This window comes from Nematolebias whitei, chromosome 8 (genome assembly GCF_014905685.2).
Source record: "Nematolebias whitei isolate Nwh7 chromosome 8, NemWhi1, whole genome shotgun sequence".
Lineage (NCBI taxonomy): Eukaryota > Metazoa > Chordata > Actinopteri > Cyprinodontiformes > Rivulidae > Nematolebias > Nematolebias whitei.
This window is the reverse complement of record NC_056505.1, coordinates 28,721,270-28,728,020: the sequence shown is the minus strand read 5'-3', so window position 1 is coordinate 28,728,020 and position 6,751 is coordinate 28,721,270. Positions and strand designations below refer to the sequence as shown.

At 42.0% G+C, this 6,751-nt stretch overlaps 1 protein-coding gene across 1 annotated transcript in view; it reads left to right on the top strand.

Annotated features, from left to right (window-relative positions):
• Positions 1–6,751, top strand: part of LOC119414045 (rapamycin-insensitive companion of mTOR) — a 38,452-nt gene that overhangs the window by 25,142 nt on the left and 6,559 nt on the right. The gene's annotated exons all lie outside the window — the stretch shown is intronic.

Genomic DNA, 6,751 nt, shown 5'->3' with positions numbered 1-6,751 from the left:
TTACATTATGGAAAATAATGACCTTTATCACAATATGCTAATTTTTTTAGAAGGACCTGTAGATATTTTAATTTTTTTGCACCAAAAAAACAGACAATGTAGTTGTTGCAAATATTTATTTTGTCCCCCAGGCTCTAAAATGGTAGTTTTACTGGTCCAGGGATTTTATAAGGACTTTGACGCGTCATGCTTTGCAAGCGTTGAGCTGCTGTAGTGGTTACAGAACAGGAAAGATTTAGTGGAATTGTTTCAAATGACCGTGATGCTTTATACAAAATGCCACAATAGAAAAAAAAAAAAAAAGTCCCAACCAAAGCAGTGGACTGATAAACCCACACTGCCATAGATGCACCAACATCCACTGGAAGTCATGACAATTGATCACTTTCTTTTCAAGTTACAAAATACTGAACAGGTCTAAATCGGACCTCCATCAACCTGCCAAGATGTCCGCCAGAACCCAATGATACAAATGAAATTCTTAATGCAAATAAGAACTAACTTGGATTTACAAACATGGTCACATTCACCTGAGGGGATAAATTACATCACAATATCCATAATACAACACCTAATAAATGATGTATATGTTTAAATTTATGTAAATATTTGAAAAGGTCAAAGATGCCAGTATAGATGTGTTAAAAAAAGTCAGTGTTAAGATCTGCTGCAACTTGGGTTTTGAACCCCACCAACCTACTGACAAACCACCCCCATAAATTATTCACAGGCATTATTTGACCAAACAATGTCGCCAAAGACACGTACGTCAAATTACTGAACAAATGAATAAATACAAACTAATAATAAAAAAAAAAACATCAAAGAAATCAATAAATTAATGTTGACATATTGATGCAAACCATATTGAACTAAACTTATAAAAAAAACAAAAACACATGTAAAACAATCTTATATGAAACTTATAATTTCATTATCACTGAAATACATTCCAAGTTTGTAAAAAAAGTGATAATTAAACCACAGCACATGCAGGGTTGTCTAATCCGATACTGAAGCGACAATGTCCAATGCAGACTTTGGCACACGGGAATACAACGGCAAAATAAAGATTTATTTTTCTTTCTCATGCTGTAAAGTTTATACTTAGCTCCTGAGACTAAAACAAAACCTTTGAATGATGCTTGTACAAAAATACTATTTAAACTTTTAAAGAATAAAAACAGTTACAACCACTTCTTTATAAAAGCACAGTCTCGACAGAAACATGCAATCCATTTCCTCTGTGTCCAGCGAAGTCATCGCCTCACATAAGCATACATGTCCATCCAGAACCCTCCGCTTCAGTTTATTATGAGTGGTTCAGACTTCACAGGACCACTTCCCTTAAGTGCAAAGACAGTCTTGTTAATGTGTCTTGTTAGCCACTAGCTCGTCTTCTGCAGCAGTTTGTCCTCTTTCAGTTTGAACGGTACGCTCACGGACATTTCTGCGATAAACCTTTCGCAGCCCGTCTTCGTCACCTGCTTGCAGTAGCGAAGGTCGATTTGACAGATGCTCCCGCAGCGCTTGAAAAAGTTCAGGGAATAATCCGTGACTCTGTTACAGACTGAAACAAGGAGAGAAAAAAATAATAATGTAAATTTCAGATTCTAGAACTCGCAGAAAAAAATACCCACAATACAAAAAACCTTGTAGGAGCTCCAGTAAGTGCCCCTGTGTGTTGGTGGCGTCTGTCTCCTCAACCCCCGGGTCTCACCTGACAGGTTGATGTCTGTGAGAGAGTCTCTGGTCGTGGTTCCTTTTGCCGTCAGCAGGTTGACAGACTGGTCGTTGATATGGTTGCAGTAGCTCAGGTCCAGCCGCGACAGCAAAGGCATCTGTCGACTGATGAGACGCAAGGACGTGTCGGTGATGTCCAGTCCCGCCAGCCACAGGTCCTCCACGTTCCTCAGCTTGCAGCGGTTATCGAGCTGACCTGTTGGTTGGTCACAACAACTATGAACCGTTTGTATGTCAATACAAAAACGTTAAAGAACAAATAAATTTCAGATAAAACATTGTCAGTTTAAGGGAACCGAGATTTGCTGAATCAGCCAAGTGACCTCAGGAAACCATAAAACACCAGTGGTGCTTGAAAGTTTGTGAAGCCTTTACAATTTTCTACATTTCTGCATAAATATAAACTAAAACATCATCAGATTTTCACACATCCTGAATAAAGACAAAGAGAGCCCAGTTAAACAACTGAGACAAAAATATTATACTTGGTCATTTATTAATTGAGGAAAATGATCCAAGATTACATATTTGTGAGTGGTAAAAGTATGTGAACCTCTAGGATTAGTGAAAGAATTGAGTCAGGTGTTTTCAATCAATGGGATGATGATCAGGTGTGAGTGGACACTCTGATTTAAAGAACAGGATCTATCAAAGTCTGCTCTTCACAACATGTCTGTGGAAATTTATCATGGCAGGAACAAAGGAGATTTCTGAGGAGCTCAGAAAAAAAGTTGTTTCATACGCGATATAAGATGGGACTATAATCATCTATATTTCTACATTGTGTTATAATTAGACTTGAAAATCGATGTAGTTTGTCTTTTTCTGCCCGTCTGCGCCGCCAACTTCATGTGGTCCCTCCTTCTCCCTCACTGAATACAAACAGCTCCTCACGTGCTGCTTCACACACGCTTACGAACGTTGTGAAGACGACTTATTTAATAATATGTAAATAGTTTATTTTTTAGACTTTTATTGTGTACAGTTACAGCTGTTTGTTAATAAATGTGCCTGTGTGACAACTGGAACAAAGCTTTAACTCAAATATATTTTTGTTATGACTATGGAAAGAAACAAGTATTGAGATATATATCATATATCGCCATTTATCTTAAAATATCGAGATATTAATTTTGGCCCATATCTCCCAGCCCTACTCATCAGGCTGGAAAAGGTTACAAAACCACCTCTAAAGAGTTTGGACTCAACCAATCCACAGTCAGACAGATTGTGTACAAATGGAGGAAGTTTAAGACCATTGTTACCCTCCCTAGGAGTGGTGGACCAACAAAGATCACTACTAGAGCAAGGCGTGGGATAGTCGGCGAGGTCACAAAGGACCCCAGAGTAACTTCTAAGCAACTGAAGATCTCTCTCACATTGACTGATGTTAACGTTCATGAGTCCACCATGAGGAGAACACTGAACAACAATGGTGTGCATGGTACAGTTGAAGGAGGAAGTCAATGCTGTCCAGCAAGAACATTGTTGCTCGTCTGCAGTTTGTTAAAGATCATGTGGACAAGCCAGAAGACTGTTGGAAGAATGTTTTATGGACGGATGAGACCAAAATAAAACTTTTTGGTTTAAATGAAAAGAGTTATGTTTGGAGAAAGTAAAACTCGGCATTCATGCATAAGAACCTTTATTCCACCTGTGAAACACGGTGGTGGTAGTTTCATGGTTTGGGCCTGTTTTGCTGCATCTGGGCCTGGACAGCTTGCCGTCATTGATGGAACAATGAATTTGGAATTATATCAGATAATTCTAAAGGAAAATGTCAGAACATCTGTCCATGAACTGAATCTCAAGAGAAGGTGGGTCATGCAGCGAGACAATGACCCTGAGTACACAGGTGGTTCTACCAAAGAATGGTTCAAGAAGAATAAAGTTCATGTTTTGGAACGGACAAGTCAAAGTCCTGACCTTAATCCAACCCAGATGTTGTGGAAGGACCTGAAGCAGCAGTTAATGTGAGGAAACCACCAACATCCCAGATTTGAAGCTGTTCTGTACGGAGGAATGGGATAAAACTCCTCCAAGCTGGTGAGCAGGACTCATCAACATTTACTGGAAATGTTTAGTTGGAGGGGAGGGTCAAACCAGATACACAAAGCAAAGGTTCACATACTTTTGACACATACTAATGTGTAATATTGGATCATTTTCCTCAATAAATAAATGATCAAGTATAATATTTTTGTCTGATTTGTTTATCTGAGTTCTCTTTATCTACTTTTAGGACTTGTGTGAAAATCTGATGATGTTTTAGGTCAGATTTACCCAGAAACATAGAAACTTATAAAGGCTTCACAAACATTTAAGCACCACTGCATTTACAAATAATGAGATAAAACTTGGTGTGGTGGTAGCTGAGTTTCATCCACAATGCATACATTTAAGTCCCCCCCCCCCCCCCCCCCGGGCTCACCACTATGAGTGAACTTGCACAAAAGGTATGGAAATTATTTTCTGCAGGATCTCCTGCTTAACCAACCCAGCTTGAACCTGCAGCCTCAGGATTAAGAGACCACACCTCCCAAAACATATTTTAACTGCAATTAATTATTAGTCTCAACTGTTTAACTGTTAGCAAAATATCTCATGAACCTCTGCACCAATGACGTGCAACAAACATCTCATTGCACTAATATTGCAGTCTGATGGACAGGAGAGAAAAAGAAACATCTTAAGGCTCCTCTTCTGTTGTACCTGGTCTGTTGTCTGTGGGCGGTGACAGCAGGTCCCTCATCTGTGCGTCTTTGAGCCCCTCCACCCACTGCACATCCAGGGTGCGCAGCAGAGGGCAGCTGGAGGTGCAGAGTGCAGAGACAGCCGCCCAGGAGCAGCCTGCCAGCTTTAACACTCGCAGACCTGAAAGTCACAGCAGCATTGTCAAACACTGATCCAGCACCTGTCAAACACAAACTTCAGCTGTTTTAAGCTCAAGAGCAACTATAATGAAATACCTGGTAATCTATTAATAAGCCAGCTTAGCTGTTTTTTGGAAATGTTGGTCCAGCTTAGGTCCAAGGAGACCGGCTGCCGGCGGATAATCCCACTTAGCATGAGTGGGGTGATGGAGGTGCAGCGATTCAGATCGATCTTTGTCCAGAGTCTCTTATCACAACACCTAGTCAGAGGGAAAGACGTGCGTGACTCCTCGTGTCAAAGCAGAGCACTCAACAAGCACCAAACCCTGATCAACAATTCAAGCGATGTCTGTTGAGCATAAATTTGCAAACGCGTGATTTCTCACTGCACGCTGTGCACGTACCATCTGTTCCACGTCTTACAGACTCTCATGCAGACACACAGCTCCGGGTGGGAGAGATAACTGAATATCTTCATCCAGACCTCACGTTGTAAAACGTGTGCTTTGCCGTCTTTCAGGGGCAACCTGTCAGGAGGGGGGCTTATGGGGGGCGGGCGGATGACGTGCCGTTCCATTTGCACGCACTTGGGAGGGGAGCGTGGGGGCACGGGCCGGGTGGTCGGGGTGCTCCGGTTGAAGCCCAGTGGAGTGATGGGACTCTGGTAGAAGTGGCAAAGTTCCCAGTTGGTCCCGTTCATCTCTTTGGCCTTCAGATGAGCTCTCTGGTCGCCAAGTTCGTTACAGTTGCGAAACAGCCTCTTTGGTTCCTCGTTCTCCATTTCTGGTTCCACCTTGAAGGGCTGCCGGTTCTCGATGGCCAGGCAGTCCTCGGTCTTCTGAATTTCCTGGTTCAGCGCTTTGCTCAGTTCTCGGCTCAGCTCTCTGTTGTTAGGCAAGTGTCGCTTACGGCGAGCTTTGGGACGGGGTCCCTTTTCCTGCGTCTCACTTCCTCCCTCGCTGCTGGGACCAGCCTGTGGGGAACTGCAGTATGACTGGTCACTGTCCCCAACCGGTGTCCTAATGGAAGGATTCAAAGGGTCATGCTTGGAGTCCTCTTCAGTGTCTCCAAATCGCCCTTTTCTGTCAATGCTGCTCCGGTAGTGAAGGTCCTTTTCATCTTCGTCGTCATCCCCATACACATCCTCATCCTCCTTTTCAGTCTTAATCTGAGACACAAGTTTGGAAAAATAAGAGTCGTCCGTCTTTTCCTGTGGAACAGAAATGAAGACCTTACAGTGTTTTCATTTAGTACATGTACAAACATGTCTAACACTTTCACCTATAATGATAAAATAAAAGTCACTGTCAATTTTGCAAACCTTCTTCCTCAAAGAAAGATCCTCCTCCTCCTCATCGTCAAACAGCTTCCTCTTCTTCCTCAGTTTGTCCTCAGGTCTGGACCGTGGCAGGCCGCTGGGGGACAGCAGCGGTGGCTGACGGTGGTGAGCCTCATCGCCTCTGAACCTGGGCGTCTCCTCTCTGTCCGGTCTCCTCTTCATGGCAGCAGCAATGTCCCCCTCCTCCTTCGCAGACTTCTGTTCCCTCAGCAAAGAGCCAGGGAGGTTGGAAGCATATTTGAACCCGGGACCCCTTTTTTGCTTCAATACCAAGGGGGACAATAATTGCAAAACAACTTTATACCTTCAGCCTATTGTGACAAGACAAAAACAGCACTGCATTTGTAAATGTACAACTAAAACATGAACACTGTCTTGAGAGTCCTGCTTCTGAGGCTGACAGTGTGAAAAACTAACAAACAACAAGCACAAACAGGATGTGGCAAGCATCACAATTAAAACCAATAAATTGAAAGCAAGAGTTGAAAAAAAGGAAAGGAAATGTACAGGTCCTTCTCAAAAAATTAGCATATTGTGATAAAGGTAATTATTTTCCATAATGTAATGATAAAAATGAAACTTTCATATATTTCAGATTCATTGCACACCAACTGAAATATTTCAGGTCTTTAATTGTTTTAATACTGATGATTATGGCATACAGCTCATGAAAACCCAAAATGCCTGTCCCAAAAAATTAGCATATCATGAAAAGGTTCTCTAAACAAGCTATTAAGCTAACCATCTGTATCAACGACGTAACTCTAAACACCTGCAAAAGATTCCTGAGGCTTTT